The sequence below is a fragment of the Argiope bruennichi genome, chromosome 7, assembly GCF_947563725.1.
Source record: "Argiope bruennichi chromosome 7, qqArgBrue1.1, whole genome shotgun sequence".
Classification (NCBI taxonomy): domain Eukaryota; kingdom Metazoa; phylum Arthropoda; class Arachnida; order Araneae; family Araneidae; genus Argiope; species Argiope bruennichi.
This window is the reverse complement of record NC_079157.1, coordinates 4,260,314-4,277,432: the sequence shown is the minus strand read 5'-3', so window position 1 is coordinate 4,277,432 and position 17,119 is coordinate 4,260,314.

Here is a 17,119-nt window from a genome sequence, read left to right as displayed (position 1 = left end):
TTCATAAACATAAAAAAAAAGTATCCGTGTCTAGTCAGTAGGAGTGACTGCAGCGCCCTCATTCATGGAAATGTTCTCTTTCTTCGCAGGATATGTATTAAGCACAGAGAAAGCAGTCTCCTTCTCTGTGGTTTTAAGTAGGAAGCGGGACCTTCACTCAGGAGTTTGACGAACGATCGTAAAGTCCAGAACTAAAGACCGAAATCGTTATTAGTGCCCTGACTCTGTGTGAAGAAAAGATAGAGAGAGTATCATATATTTTGCTTACGCTTTGACATTTTAATATTACTTATTTTATTTCTGTCTGTACTCTGCTTGTTTGTCATCAGCGACATGAATGTGAACGCTGATAATGTTACGAAAGAAAAAATACCTCTAAGAAAGAAAAGTCCAGAATGAGAAGATTCTGTTCAGATAAAAGCAAACAACCAATTAAATTCTTATTCATTTACGTTTTGAATGAAAGAAAATATCGAATAAGTGTTCCGTTTTTGATATGGAATATTTGTGGCATTTTAATTTTTGCTAATTATTTTTACTTATATAATAATTTTCATCTTGTGAATGCATATTTCTAGCATTGATATTTATTAAATTACTTATATTATAAGTAAGTTATGAAAAGTCCTATTTAACAAATCCCTTTAAATAAACACATGAATTTCGCAAATGCTTTTTTGCCTTTTTTACATAATATGTTAAATATTAATTATTTTCATTATCTTATTAATGAAATCAGTTCACAATATTTTGATTGTTTCAATTTAGCACTGGTATTATTTTGAATATGATCTGCATGCTCCAAGATTAAGTAAAAGAGTGTAATTCGGAAATCACTTTTGAAGTTTAAAAAAATATTCGGAGTGTTAGTATAATAATGAGTTAATAAATAGGGGTGATTATGTGAAATAAAAGATATATGATCTGAAAGAACGTTTCTCAAAAGAGTAAATGTAATTTAATAGTTCAGAAAAACACTAAACTTGTTAAATGCTTATCAAGTTCTAAAAATCTTTTAATTTAAAGGTATATTACGAGAATATGATTACATCATTTTTTTTTCATGAATCATTTTATATTTTAAACGTACTATTAATTTTTTATTAAGAAAATTAAAGTGAAATGGAATATAAATAGATAAAAGTTCTGCTTCAAAATTGCACGAGCAGAAATATTGAAAATTGATTGTGGAAAACTATATATTCTTGAATTTTATAATATTCGTCCAAAATAATAATAATAATAAACCCTCGCTTATTGTTCATTTGGCTATTAAAATAATACATCAGAACTTTTAAAACTTCGTTAAAATGACTTATTTTTTGTTAGTTCTGGTCACTGCCACGGGTGGCGCTACAGTTCTCTTTGGGCAAGAGATGTCAATCTAAAAAATAATAAGCTTTATTGAATCTTATGGAATTAAAAATGTACTTTAGACCTCAAATTAGTGTTTATGTTTCCTGTTATTTTAAACCTGATTAAAAATTTTTTTCTCTTTCGATAGTGATCGGTGGAAAAAATAAATAAAATAAAAACTATTACAATACAACGACAACACAAATCTTATTCAGATTAATTTCTAAGTGTTAATAAAAGTTCAGTCTTTTTCAGTAGATCTAGAGCAATACAATGCAATAAAGCGTAGTTTTAAAATAATTAAAAATGAATTTTAAATAATTTACATAATAATCATGAAGCATTCGATAAAAATTCCTTATTCTTCTCATTATTTATGAGTAAAATTTATATAGTACTGTAACTGCAAATAATAATTATTAATTTTTACAGCAAATATTGTAAGTGTTTAAAGCATTGTATTAATTTTTATATATTTTCTGTTAACTAATAAAACTTTTGTTAAACATGAATGTAAGTCAGCCATCTAACTCTCCGACCCGCCACGAAGGCTCACAGTTTTAAACCATAAAACATAAATGTAAAAATAACCTGATTTGTTATGAAAAACGTGGTGGTGCGCGGATTGATTGTATCATTGCTGTGGTAACCTGTAAGATTTTGTAGTCAGCAATTTACCGAATAAACAACATGGAGTTAAGAATTTTTTTTTTTTTTTTTTTTTTTAAATATGAATCTTAGTAGTAACTAATTAAACATAGCATTAACGTTTCTTAACAATGTTGACCTTGGACTTTAGTGGACTTATTCGTTTTTTTGGACTGAACACCGTTTCGCAATGCCTGATACTCCGACATCATTGGAAGCGAGTGCGATCAGCATAAAAATACCCCCGTTTTGGACGGATAAACCTGTAATTTGGTTTTATAAGGTGGAAGCACAATTCCAAATTTGTAAATTCAATCACCCTAGTAGCGCAGTTGAAACCACATTTCTTGGAAAATATCTGGAACATTATTTCCAGTAATGCTGCTGAAAAATACTCTACAGCGAAAGAAATACTCCTGAACCCTTTCAAAGACAGTGAAACAAAACTAATTAAACGGCTGATCACTGATCTGGAATTAGGCGATTTGGCGCCCAGCCAACTTCTACGGAAAATGAAGTCCCTAGGAGGATCAAACATTACAGAAAAAGTCCTTCGAACGCTGTGGCTTTAAAAACTGTCCGAAGCTGTGAAAAGCATTGTGATTTAGGGATGACGAATATTTTAAGAGCGGTTATTACGTAACCAATATCAAAAAGTCACAAATACAAGTGATCAATACTTTTCAAAGAGGGGTGTGATTCAAATCCTTGATAAGAACTTCTATCTTACTGATGATATTTCGATTACAGGTTTTAGATCATGATAGAAATTAACAATCGATACGATATCACTGAAATTTGCCGGAGCGGTGACTTCACTGGACTAAAGTAAACATTTTAAAGAAATGACATATATTTTTAACTCACCTTTTCCAGAAAATGGTTCACTCTAATAAATAAATTAAATAAATAGTTTTGAGAAAAAAAATAAAATTTAAGAAGTAAGCTGAAACAGTTAAATTAATTGAATCACACGTTACTTAAATTAGTAAATTAAGTATTAATTACAATTAATAAATTTTATATTTAATATTAAGTAATAATTTTTAATTAATAATATGATTGAAATAACAGATATTTGGAACGCATATTTAAAAATAACAATAGCAATATCATTTGTTATTCAAAAAATCGTGGATTATGCATCTCTATTGTGATTGTGAGTGACGAATCTCTGGATAAGCTCGCAACGATGGTTGACAAGATTGTTGAGATGTCACCCAGAGGAGAACAGTTAGCTGTAGTACAGAAGGATTCATCAGATGTTGAGAAACTTTTGGCAAAAATAACTTCGCTTGAAAACCAAATTGCCAGCATGAGAATGGAGCGGCGATCGCCGTCCCCTAAACCGTCCCGAAAAAATCGGAGCAGGAATAGATCAAGGTGGCGTTATAACTCTCAAGGCAAGTTCTGCAATTTCCATTTTTAGTCTGCGAAAAAGTGCTGACCAAAAAAGTGGGTACAATCATGTAGCTGAAACGAGACGGGAAACCAATCCCGGCAGTAGACGCCGCGGCGAGTCCTGATGCCGAAATTTTACTTGGCCGCAAATCCTGTCTATTTGTCAGAGACGAAATAACGGGCTGCCATTCCTAGTGGGTAATGGAGCTGATTTGTCCATTATTCCCTCTAAAAAGGGTGAGTCCAAAATTTCTGAATACAAATTGTATACTGCCAATGGAACTGAGATACCAACACATGGCATTAAGATGTTTACCCTAGATTTATTCTTAAGGTGGCCATTACAATGGCCATTTGTGATTTCAAAAGTATCTAAAGGCATTATAGGTGCAGATTTTTTGCACAAATTCCAACTGTTAATTTATTTATGTAACAAAAAATTAATTGATAGTGTAGCAAATCTTTCGATAAAAGGGGAAGTTACTGCTATTCAAGAAAATTTTGATTTGAGCACCATTAATAGGACATCAAAATATTTTGAATTATTAAATTTATATCCTGCCCTAACAAAGCCTAATCTAATAAACAGAAGCATTAAACAGAATATCATAACTACAGGACAACCAGTCTATCCCAGGGCAAGGTAATTAGCTCCTAATGAACTTAACTTTGCCAAGCAGGAATTCCAGTTCATGTTGGTAAATGGCATAATACGACCATCCAAATCTCAATGGGCTAGTCCTTTATACTTGGTCAATAAGAATGATGGTACATTAAGACCATGTGGTGATTACAGAAGATTGAATGCCCTAACTGTTCCAGATAGATACCCAATTCCAAGAAATGAAGATTTCCATTTTATATTGAAAAATAAAAATATTTACTCAAAAATTTATCTAATGAAGGTCTACTATCAAATTCCAATTGCAGAGGAAGATAAGGAAAAAAACTGCAATTACAACGCCATTCGGACTGTACGAGTTCAATATCATGAACTTTGGACTCAGAAATGCACAATCCACCTTCCAGCCTTTCATAACGGAAGTCTTGCATGGATTAGATTTTGTTTTCCCCTATCTGGATGATGTGCTCGTAGCATCGTCATCAGAAGAAGAGCATAAAAAGCATCTATCTTTGGTATTTTATACGTTTAATCTATATGGTCTACGAATAAATGTGTCTAAATCAGTATTGAATATTTCGAATACGAGAACTTCGAATACCAGAACTTATGAATAATACCAAATTTAATATTTCGGATTCCTCATTACTGATAAAGGTTCATGTCCTCTATCAGCAAAAGCGGAAGCTATAAGAGATTACAAGTTGCCAACAACAATTCATGAGCTGCGTATATTCCTAAGCATGATAAATTTTTATTCAAGGCAGCGATTCTCAACCTGTGGGGCGCGCCCCCTAGGGGGGCGCGATTCCACTAGAAGGGGGGCGCGAGAATATCCAAGAGAAAATATTATTTAAAAGAGAAAAACAGAAAATACTATGACTGAAAGGAAAGCACACATACACATAGAAAACAAAATACATTTCGACATATTTAATAACTTATTGAAGTAAAACAATTACTTAATCAAAACATACTAAATTAAAAACAAATTTAATAATTATTAGCGACTTCCTTGGGTCTGTCTTGCAAAGGTTTTCGAAGGAAGGCTTAATATTAGAAATAGCCAGTCTCAGTACTCGTATATGTCGACCAAGTACCTCAATTTCATCACAAACAAACTGTCGCGAAAATTCTCGGCCTCCTGTCTGTTTTCTTCTTCTAGGAAATGGTGATTTCTTCTCTTGATTCATAAACACGTTGCAAAAATTTCCCACGTGATGACCATCTTGCCTCGCAATAAAATAGTAATGCTGAAACTGAACCCATGTCTTCACAAAGTGCGGAAAAGATTCTCGATTTCAGGGGTCTCATTTTTATATAATCTACTACGGTTACAACTGTAGTTAACACAATATTCAAACCAGGACTCATTTCTTTCGAAGCCAAAGTTTTTCTGTGGATCATGCAATGTGTGCACTGAGGCGATTTTTGTTTTAAAAGTGCTTGTATATCTTGGAATCTTTCGGACATTGAACGAGAACCATCGGGGCATATTCCGGCGCAATTTTTCCATTCTATGTTTGCCTCGTTCATAAAATCATATAAAATAGCAAATAATGCAAGTGCTGATGTTTCAAGTTCTATTGGTTTGCAGAAAAGTAGTTCTACTACTGACATATTACCACAAATTCGAACATGGCAATTAAATGAGCATCTTTATTACTCTCTGTTGCTTCGTCAAGCTGTATTGAAAACAATTTCTCACGCAAATTGTCATGATTGTTATTGCTTGTTATATGATTTTAATTTTAATTCGAAGAATTCTCTGGGTTTGTTGACGTACTCATTATGAAGCGTTTCCGAATGTCGTTTAAGTTTATTAGGTTTCATGCTGTTTGGGGCCAACAATTTTGAGCAAATGATACACAGGGGCCTTTTTTCTTCATTTACTTTAGTACTTGTAAACCCAAAATTTAAGTATTCTTGAGAATATTTCCTTGATTTTATTTTCGGAACCACGTTCGTCTGTGTACTTGTTGATGCTTGATTATCGTCTAATGCTTGCTTACTTCCGCTTAAAAATTTATTCATGAGTCTGCATAAATCTGCTGCGTGAATATTTTATATGGTGAATTGTAATTAACACGAAAACATATATAACATACAAATTCACAATTGATTCGATAGCGATAAAAGGATCGACTCGAATGAGACTGGCTGGAATTGAAACTTGCGTATCGGATATTTTCCTTCTTCTTATGAGAAAAAATTTACTCCACGCATGCTCGAGACGGCCTCGGTCGTGTGGATTCCCTTGCACAAACATTCCAATTTTTTTCACTTTCGTTTTGTCATGCTTCTGTTTTATTTCTTTTATTATTCGAAAAAATGTATTCCCCATTTCTAAATTTAGCTCATCCCGTCTAGGTTAACTTTCATTGATGAATTTTTCTACTTTCATATTCTTTTAACGTTATCTCCCTATTTGGCTTTCAATTCAAATATAATATTTAAATTTTCTCCGCTTTCATTCGCTTCATCTGTTCACTGTCCGCTTGTCCAAAATGCAAAATGTGGTTTCTCGCCAACGTTGACTCGCTTTTACTCTTGTTTTGTCAGTTAATTAAAAATAATTTAAAAACAGAATCCAAAATACTCAATATACATTATTGTTGTATACATTTTCTTGTAAGAGGGGGGGGGGGGGAGCGATGAAAGTTATGATTGAAAACTGGGCCACGAATACTGAAAGGTTGAGAAACACTGATTCAAGGTATCTGAAGGATGCTTCAAAAACACAAGCTCCTCTACATGACATGCTGAAAGGAGTAAAGAAAAAGTATAGCAGAAAAGTGCCATGGACGGAAGAAACAATAACCCACTTTAAGAAATGTAAATCGAATCAAATGGAAGCTGCTTTATTATCTTTTCCGAGATCAGGATTGCCATTATCCCTATGAACAGATGCGTCAGACTTTGCAATTGGATGAGTGTATATAAAGAAAAAAGTAGGTGAATGGGCAAAGGCATGCATTAGATGCTAAAAAGAAAGGTCAATAGGCATTCTAAATCTAAATTTGGAGATTATCAAGTACCAGATGCAAGATTTAATGTGATATTGATTTAATTGGCCCACTACCACTATCAGAAGGCATGGTTTACTGTATGATCTTCATTGACCGGTTTTCTTGTTGGATGGAAGCAGTTCCTTTGTCTGAAATCACAGCCGAGCTAGTGGCAAAGGCATTCTATGAGCACTGGATTTTCAGATTTGGAGTACTCGTAAAAATAATTACAGATCAAGGAAGACAGTTTGAGTCCCAATTATTCAGAAGTTTCGCTGCAATTTGTGGAGCTACAGTAGCATATACAACTCCATATCACCCACAATGCAATGGGGAAGTGGAACGTTTCCACAGAAATTTGAAGGGTGCTAGGTGCTATAAAAGCACATAACACATAAAATGGACTAAATCACTACCTACTGTACTTCTTGGATTAAGAGCTGCTCTAAGACCCAACAGTAATCACTCCATATCTCAATTGGTGTATGCTCAAATATCAAATTGCCAGGTGAATTTTTTTGATCCACCCACAACTAAAATTGATCCTGAAACCTTTGTCACCAGATTGCAAACATTGATGGAAGAGCTGAAAACTACATCTATATCTACAACTACGTCTGAAACTACAGGACGTCAAAAGTTTTTTGTGCATAAAGATTTAAGATCTTGCTCCCATGTGTTTGTGCAAGTTGACAGGGTTAAGAAAGCACTTGAGCTACCATATGAAGGACCCTATCCTGTGTTGGAAAGAAGTGAGAAATATTTCACAGTGCAAGTGAAGGGCAAGAATGTAAACATATCAGTGGATAGGCTGAAACCCGCTTATATGTTAGTGACAGACCCAATATCTGACAAAGTAGCAACTCCTGCTAAACAACCAGATGAGAATGCAGAGCAAGAGGACCCTCACTTCTCATCTGATAATCAAAAATTTCTAGGTGTGGTCGAAAGATAAAACAGTCGGTAAGGTTTAAGGATTAAAATATAGTGTACATAGTTTGCTAATTATTTTTTTTTGTATAAAAATTTATTAAGTTTTAATTATACTTTGAATACGTAGATACTCGAAAAATATCACCACATTATATTCTTGTAAATTTTGCAAGTATAATAAAGTATTAGAAAATATAATTTCATGCTGTTATTCGTAATATTGAATTTAGCGTTGTATTGCAAGAATGTAAACAAGAAAAGTGTATTTAAGCTGTATTTTATTGAATTGCTTGTGTAATATTCTTTGTACATAATTCCTTTTTTTATTACAGTGAGTATCAAAATTTTAATGCAAGGTGTGACTTATTCAGAATTTAAGTATTATGTACAACCTACATAGATTTAAAAGTTGTGTATATCTTAAATGCAAATGATAGTTGTGGATACCTTGTTGAATTGAGTATTTTCTATACTTTATATTTAAAATGTGTGTACTTATATTACATATTGCATTCAACTGGTATTGCATTGTGTTACATAACACATGTTATTATTATGTTGTGCAAATTGAAAAAATTAAAGTACTTGTAAATGCACATTATATTTATTACTCGGAGTTGAAACTGTTATTTATTGTATAAATGTTGAATATCTTTCCAATAACAGTTCTTAACCTTTCAATGTTCTTGCTCAATTATGCTTGTTTTGAAAATAATATTAAGTTCTGATACTTTAGCTCACATGATTCAATGATTACTTAAGTGTTTTCTATTGCGGTTCTCTGTTGTAAAAGAACATGGAGATTCTTATGTCATTGTAAATAATACTAAATTGAAATAATGTAACAAGCAGGAGTGTTGAAAATGTGTCATATTGATTTGTGTAATTATTTGTTTATGTATTTATTATTCAGAAATATTGGGTGCAATATTGAATATATATCTAAGAATCATTGCATGTATTATGTAAATGTTGTTATTATTGTTTATTTTCTCCTTAGGTTTCATACAAAAAGTTGAATTTAATTAAGTAATTGTCAGAGCATGCCTTTCCATGTATTGCCAGTTAGCGTAACTTTGTAACTGGCAAGGGAGTAATATAACGGTAAATAAAAATTATCAATTTTTACAGTATATATTATCAATTTTTAAAGCATTGTTGTAATTTTTAAATATTTTATGTTAACTCATTGCAATAACATTTTTGGTAAACATAACCGTAAAAATAACCTGATTTGTTGTGAGAAACGTGGTGACGCGCGAATTGATTCTGGTGTTGCTCTGGTAACCTGTAAGATTTTGGAGTCAGCAATTTACCGAATAAACAACATGAAGATAAGAAATTGTGTTTTTTTAAAATATAATTCCCAAAAGTAACTATGTAATTTAAAATAGCAGTAACGTCTCTAAACAGTACCTTGAACCTCTCTATAGCACACAAATTTAAAAAAGTTAAATAAATTAAATTATTAAAGTTATATTTAACAAATCCTTTTAAATAAACACATGAATTTTACAAATGCTTTTTACCTTTTTTACATAATATGTTAAATATTAATTATTTTTATTATCTTATTAATGAAATCATTCCACAATATTTCGTTTATTTCAATTTAGCAGTGGTATTACATAGAACAAGATCTGCAAGCTACAAGATTAAGTAAAAGAGTGTAATTCGGAAAAAAATATTCAACATTAAAAATTATTTTGAATTCATTTTTAGGTTATATAAGAATGAGCAAAGATTAGGTTATATGGGAGAATTGAAAAGATTTAGATTTAGAATATTCCATTCCACTTAAGTTATTTTCTTTAATAAAAAATTAATAGGACGTTTGGAATATAAAATGACACATAAAAAAAGTATTGTATTCATATTCTTGCAATATACCTAAATAAATAAAATAACTGTTATAATATATCAGAACTTTTACCATTTCCTTAGTATAACTTGTTTTTTGTTAATTCTGCTCACTGGAGGAGTGGCAAAACAGTCTGAATTTATATGTGAAATGACGCTCATTTAGTGGAACATTTGTTAACCTTTATCTGTGTAAAACTATTGAATTCTAATTAAAATGTTGCTATCCAGATATTCATAAATAAATCTCAAAATTATAAAACTGAAATTTTTACTCATGGGACAAGCAGACCATGTTCAAAATAATCAAAATATTGTGGAATGATTTCATTAATAAGGCCAAGAAAATAATTAATAACAAGAAACATAAACACTAATTTGAGGTCTAAAGTACATCTTTAATTCCATAAGATTCAATAAAGCTTATTATTTTTTAGATTGACATCTCTTGCCCAAAGAGAACTGTAGCGCCACCCGTGGCAGTGACCAGAACTAACAAAAATAAGTCATTCTAACGAAGTTTTAAAAGTTCTGATGTATTATTTTAATAGCCAAATGAACAATAAGCGAGGGTTTATTATTATTATTATTTTGGACGAATATTATAAAATTCAAGAATATATAGTTTTCCACAATCAATTTTGAAGCAGAACTTTTATCTATTTATATTCCATTTCACTTTAATTTTCTTAATAAAAAATTAATAGTACGTGGACAACTGTCCAACGGGGGCCGGGATGTTTCGTCTTAGAGACGCCTTTCCCCTATTCCAGCTGTAGTCATCAGGAAACCGGCGCATGCGCAGTTTCTGTTGAACTTTGATACGCTTCTTTTTTATTGCTTTATGATTCAGAATTTTGTAATGCCTATGAGAGATGTAACGGATGTGTTTCCTGTTGCTGTGTGTGCGCGTGCTTTTGTGATGTTCTGTTAATGTGCTTTAGTTGTCTTCGTCAGTAGCTGCTTTATGTATAATAAATGGAAAAAAGACAGATCAGGTCCCTTTTATTTGATTACCCACGAACATTTTGGCGCCCAACGTGGGGCCTGATCTAATGGAAAAGCAGCTAAGAAGATCGAAAGGAATCAGTAACCAGAAAGGTGAGCGAATATTTTCCTTTATTTAAGAGAAACTCGGACATTTAAAATAATTTAATTTCATGGATTGGAATGTCCGAAGTTAAAAGGAATGAATGTAACAATATAGTGAAATTTGATTTTTATATTTGAAGTTGAATTTTTGTTACATATTAATACTATATTCGCTTTAAAGATATTGGTTACTGATAGAATACTATTGAAATATTGATTGATAATGCATGAATAAATCTAAAATTGATATTGAAATTTGATGTATTAGAAATACAATTTTAATTTGGAGTTTTTGAATATTAAATATAAGAACGATGGATAAACTTTCTAAATTGAGAAAAACCAGAGGGTTGCATAGATCTTCAGTTACAAAATACATTAACAAAATTAATAGCGATTTGGAGGAGAAAATAGATTCTCTTGCCACCAAAGATTTGCAAGAGGCCTTAAATTATTTGAATATATCGTCTACACAGTTAAAAGACTATGATAAACCTATACAAAATCTAATCAAAGATGATAAGGAATTCGAAACCGAAATTGAGTCGGCTTTCGAATACAATGAAAAAATCATAGTTTGTTTGTCCAAGTTAGCAGCGCAATTAAAATGTTTACAAGACGAATCAGAGCGCCAATCAATATCATCAAATGTTTCTTTATTACGCGCTACAGGAAATCCTAATTTAGATGCAATAAACAACACTCAGGAAAGTTCAGCCATCGTACCTGTAAACGAATATAATTTTAAGACCATAAAATTGCCTAAACTTACAATTGAAAAATATTATGGAGACCCCTGTTGCTGGTTAGAATTTTGGAATCAATTTCAAAATTCTATTGATAATAACAAATCTCTGTCAAAAATAGATAAATTCTCATATTTAAAGTCACTATTGGGGGGGGGGGGGTGCGGCCGCGATTGCGGTTAATGGCTTAACAATTATGATCAGGCTTTAAAATTGTTGAAACAAAGATTTGGCAGAGAAGAACTGGTTATTAACGCACACATGTCAAAATTACTAAATCTTGTACCAGTAACTGATTCAAATAATATTTATGGTCTTAGGAAGTTATATGATACCGTAGAGATAAACTTAAGAAGTTTAGAATCATTAAAAGTTACTTCAGAGATGTATGGGCATTTACTCTATCCCATTTTAATTAAATTGATTCCCGAAGATCTTGTCCTTGAATTTAATAGAAAAAAAGTTGATAATTCGGTGAAGTTCGAATTTAATGTAACTGAATTACTAAATTTTTTAAGAATTGAAATTGAATGTAGAGAATCCTCTGCGTTTATGCATACCTCAAAAGGCGATAGACGCAAAGAAAATTCGCTCCCGAAAGCGAAACAGAATCCTTTCAACAACTTCAGTCGAAACACAGCTAGCTCGCATGATATATTGCGAAGTCCAAGGTCAAGCGCAAAACCGAAAGATCTTCAATGTTTTTCCGCGTCAACATTAAACGAAAATTGTTTATATTGTAAAGGAGAGCATCGATCGGAGTTATGTTCTCAAACCGACTTAGAAACGAAACTAGGTGTTTTAAAACAAGATGGCAGATGTTTTTTATGCTTGAAGCCAAAACATCGAGTTAATGAATGCCGCCAGAGAAGATATTTGACATGTGAAATATGTGGAAAGAAGCATAATAAATCTATTTGCTCTCAAGCAGAATCTAACATGTCCGATTTAAATAAAGATAATAAGAACGTAATTACCGCAATTTCACATTACGATAAAAACAAAACAAGCTTCTTTCGCGGTAATATATTTCTTCAAACATGTGCAGCCCTAGTACGCAATGATGAAACAAATGAATTTGAAACAGTACGACTAATGTTAGATAATGGAAGTATGAGAACATTTATAACACGTGAAGTTTCAGAAAAATTAAAGTTAAAAGTAATAAGAAAAGAATCTTTATCGGTATACTCTTTTGGCGCTAAACAAGCAAAGGAACATTCTTACAATATAGTGAGAGTAGAATTAAAAAACCGTGAGGATCCCTCTTTACGTATTGAAGTAGAAGCTTTGGTTACAGAAAACATTTCAGCCACTACTCTTCCTGCACCTAACAACAATATTACTAAAACGTACAATAAATTGAAGCATTTACAGCTAGCTGATATTATTGATAATAGAGGCAAGAATATCTCAATATTAATTGGTGTAGATTATTATTATGAAATCGTTTCAGGCAGAATAAAAAGATTAAATAACAAACTGGTAGCGACTGAAACAATTTTTGGTTGGTGCTTGCAAGGTCACGTAGGTTTATCAAATGATTTAATGACCATGAAGATTGTAGTAGATGAAAAGGATATTTCGGACCAACTTAAACAATTTTGGGATCTTGAGAATTTAGGGGTAGAAGGGGTTGAAGAGGATGATTTCGAAAAACATACTGTAGACAAAGAAATTATGAAACAATTTGAAGAAAATATTGTTTATCAAAATAAAAGATATACTGTAAAGTTTCCTTGGAAAACAAATATGAAAGAATATTTAGCTAATAACTTTGAAGTGGCTTAAAGGAGGTTTTCGCATTTAAAATCAAAATTTATTAAAGATAATTCGTTGTTTTTAGATTATAAAGCTGTTATTGAAGATCATTTAAAAGAAGGTATCATTAAGAAAGTTATAACATGGGAAGAAGAAAAACCTTCATTTTATTTGTCTCACAGGGCGGTAATAAGGGAAGATAAAACTACCACTCGTTTGAGAGTGGTATTTGACGCAAGTTCTCATGCGAAAGGACAGTTGTCGTTAAATGATTGTTTACATACTGGTATCAATCTCATTCCAGATCTTTTTGAGATTTTAATAGGTTTTAGAAAACAGGCTGTTGCCATAACTGCCGACATAAAGAAGGCCTTTCTGCAAATACAGATTGCCGAAGAAGATCAGAATTATACTAGTTTCTTCTGGACGGAAGATCCGGAAAAGGAAGAAGAGGAAATTTTCAAGATGACTCGAGTTCTTTTCGGTGTCAAATCAAGCCCCTTCCTCCTTGCAGCTACAATCCAATACCATCTAAAGAGGTATGTAGAACAATTTTCTAATACCTGTCAAATGCTAGAAAAATCATTGTATGTCGACGATTTAATCTGTAGCCAAAGAGACTTTGATTCAGCTTTTAAAATAAGCCTAGAATGTTATAACATCTTTAAAGAAGCGAGCATGGAATTAAGGAAATGGAAAACTAACTCAGTTGAGCTTCGTGATAAATGGAGAGAGGCGGGTTTAGAAATAGATGAAGAAAAATATTCAATTAATGATAACTCTGCTTTAACTCCTTGTAAAGTGCTAGGATTGGCCTGGGATTCCGATTTAGATATATTCCAGTTTGACACTCGAAGCTTAGAGAAATTCCTGTCTAAAAAGATAAATTCCAAAGGATATGTTCTTCAAGTAGCTGGACGCATTTTTGATCCAGTAGGGTTTTTAGGACCTTTTACCATCAAGATAAAATGTCTAATACAGGACATTTGGTGCTTGGGATTAGACTGGGATGACCCTCTCCCGAAAACACTGATCACTAAAATAAATGAATGGTGCGAAGAAATAAAAAATTTGCATCTTATTAAAATACCTAGATATTTTTTCGCCGAAGCGAAAACCAATGAGATAGTTGAAGCTCAACTACATTGTTTCTCCGACGCCTCTAAGAGGGCATATGGAACTGTAGTGTATATTAGAGTCTTATTGAAAAACGGGGAAATCAAATCAAATTTAGTCGCTTCAAAAAGTAGAGTAGCCCCTCTGAAGACACTTTCGATCCCAAGATTAGAACTAATGGGTGCTCTTTTAGCAGCAAGACTAAGCTGTAAAATAGTTAAGTGCATTAACTTTCCTGTTACACGATTCTTCTGGACTGACTCTTCAATTGTTTACTATTGGATGAAGGGTGACCCTGAAAGATTTAAAGTGTTCGTAAAAAACAGAATTAAAGAAATCCAAAATCTAACCAATCCCACTGAATGGAATCACACTCCTGGAACTGATAATCCGGCTGATCTAATATCAAGAGGGTTAACGGTACATGAACTGAGAAACTCTAACTTCTGGTGGCATGGGCCAAATTGGTTGTTAAAAAATGAATGTAAATGGCCTAAATTAGCTAAAATAAATAATGAGACAAATATCAAAGAAGACGCAGACAATTTAGAATTGAAAAAGAATGTTCTAATAAGTTCTACAATAGCAAAAGTAAATCCATTAAATGATGATTTGATTAAAAGATATTCTTCTTTCAGCAAATTAATAAGAGTAACTGCATGGTGTTTAAGATTCTTACATAATTGTAAATCAGCTCTGCAAAACAGAAAGAAAGATCATTTAAATGTAACAAAATTACAAAATGCTACAAAATCTTTAATAAAAATTATACAAATGAGAGAGTTTGAATTTGAAATAAATTGTCTACAAAGGAATAAAGTTCTTCCAAAGAATAATCCCCTTCTGAACTTAAATGTATTTTTAGATAATGATGAACTTTTAAGAGTAGGCGGAAGATTAAAATTTTCTGATCTTCCAGATTCACAAAAATTTCCTCTACTCTTACCAAAGAAACACCATTTCACAGATATACTTATAGAATACTTTCATAAAAAAGCACTCCACTCTGGTGTTCAAACTACTCTGTATTTAATTAGACAGCAATACTGGATACCAGCTGGTCAAGCCAAAGTAAAAAGTGTAATCAAAAGATGCTTAACCTGTTTTAGAGTAAAAAATAAAACTATTCAACAGATGATGGGCGATTTACCAAGAGATCGAGTCATCCCATCTCGACCATTTGAAAAGGTGGGACTCGATTTCGCTGGTCCCATAATTACTAAACCTAATCTAAAAAGATCTAGGGTGACTTTGAAATCATACATTGCAATTTTCATATGTTTTAGTACAAGAGCTACTCATTTTGAAGTAGTATCTGATTTGACTACTGAGAGCTTTTTAGCTTGTCTTAGGAGATTCATAGCTAGGCGGTCAAAACCCTCAATCATATGGAGTGATAATGCCACTAATTTTAAGGGCGCAAAAAATATTTTGGATTCTCTGCTAAAAGCATGCAAATCGGATTCCGTGCAAAGATTTTGTGCCAAGGAAAGTATAGTGTGGAACTTCATACCTCCAGTATCTCCTCACTTCGGTGGATTATGGGAGGCAAATATTGGAGCTATGAAACGGATCTTGTTGAAGGTGACTAAATCAACAGTGTTGACTTTTGAAGAGCTTACTACGCTGGTGACACAGATTGAAGCAGTTTTGAATTCAAGACCACTGTGTCCTCTTTCTGCCGATCCAGCTGATATTCAACCTTTGACACCTGGCCATTTTTTGGTGGGAGCACCACTGTTGTCAATACCAGAACCCAGTGATTCCTTGACTAACATTTCTTTATCTTCTAGATGGTCTCTCATCCAGTCTCTTAGATCCAAATTTTGGAAAAGATGGAGTCAAGAATATCTCAACTCCTTGCAGTCTCGAGCTAAATGGAAACTACCTGAACTGAACATCAAACCCGGACAGCTGGTACTCCTGAAGGATAATAGCAAGAGCCCCATGGAATGGAACTTGGCCCGAATTGAAAGGACATATCCTGGAACAGATGGACTAGTCCGTGTCGCAGACATCAGAACCCCTAAAGGAATTTTTCGGCGAAGTATCAACAGACTCTGCCCACTCCCTTTCGGAGAAGGTGTTGGACAACTGTCCAACGGGGGCCGGGATGTTCCGTCTTAGAGACGCCTTTCCCCTATTCCAGCTGTAGTCATCAGGAAACCGGCGCATGCGCAGTTTCTGTTGAACTTTGATACGCTTCTTTTTTATTGCTTTATGATTCAGAATTTTGTAATGCCTATGAGAGATGTAACGGATGTGTTTCCTGTTGCTGTGTGTGCGCGTGCTTTTGTGATGTTCTGTTAATGTGCTTTAGTTGTCTTCGTCAGTAGCTGCTTTATGTATAATAAATGGAAAAAAGACAGATCAGGTCCCTTTTATTTGATTACCCACGAACAGTACGTTTAAAATATAAAATGATTCATGAAAAAAAAATGATGTAATCATATTCTCGTAATATACCTTTAAATTAAAAAATTTTTAGAACTTGATAAGCATTTAACAAGTTTAGTGTTTTTCTGAACTATTAAATTACATTTACTCTTTTGAGAAACGTTCTTTCAGATCATATA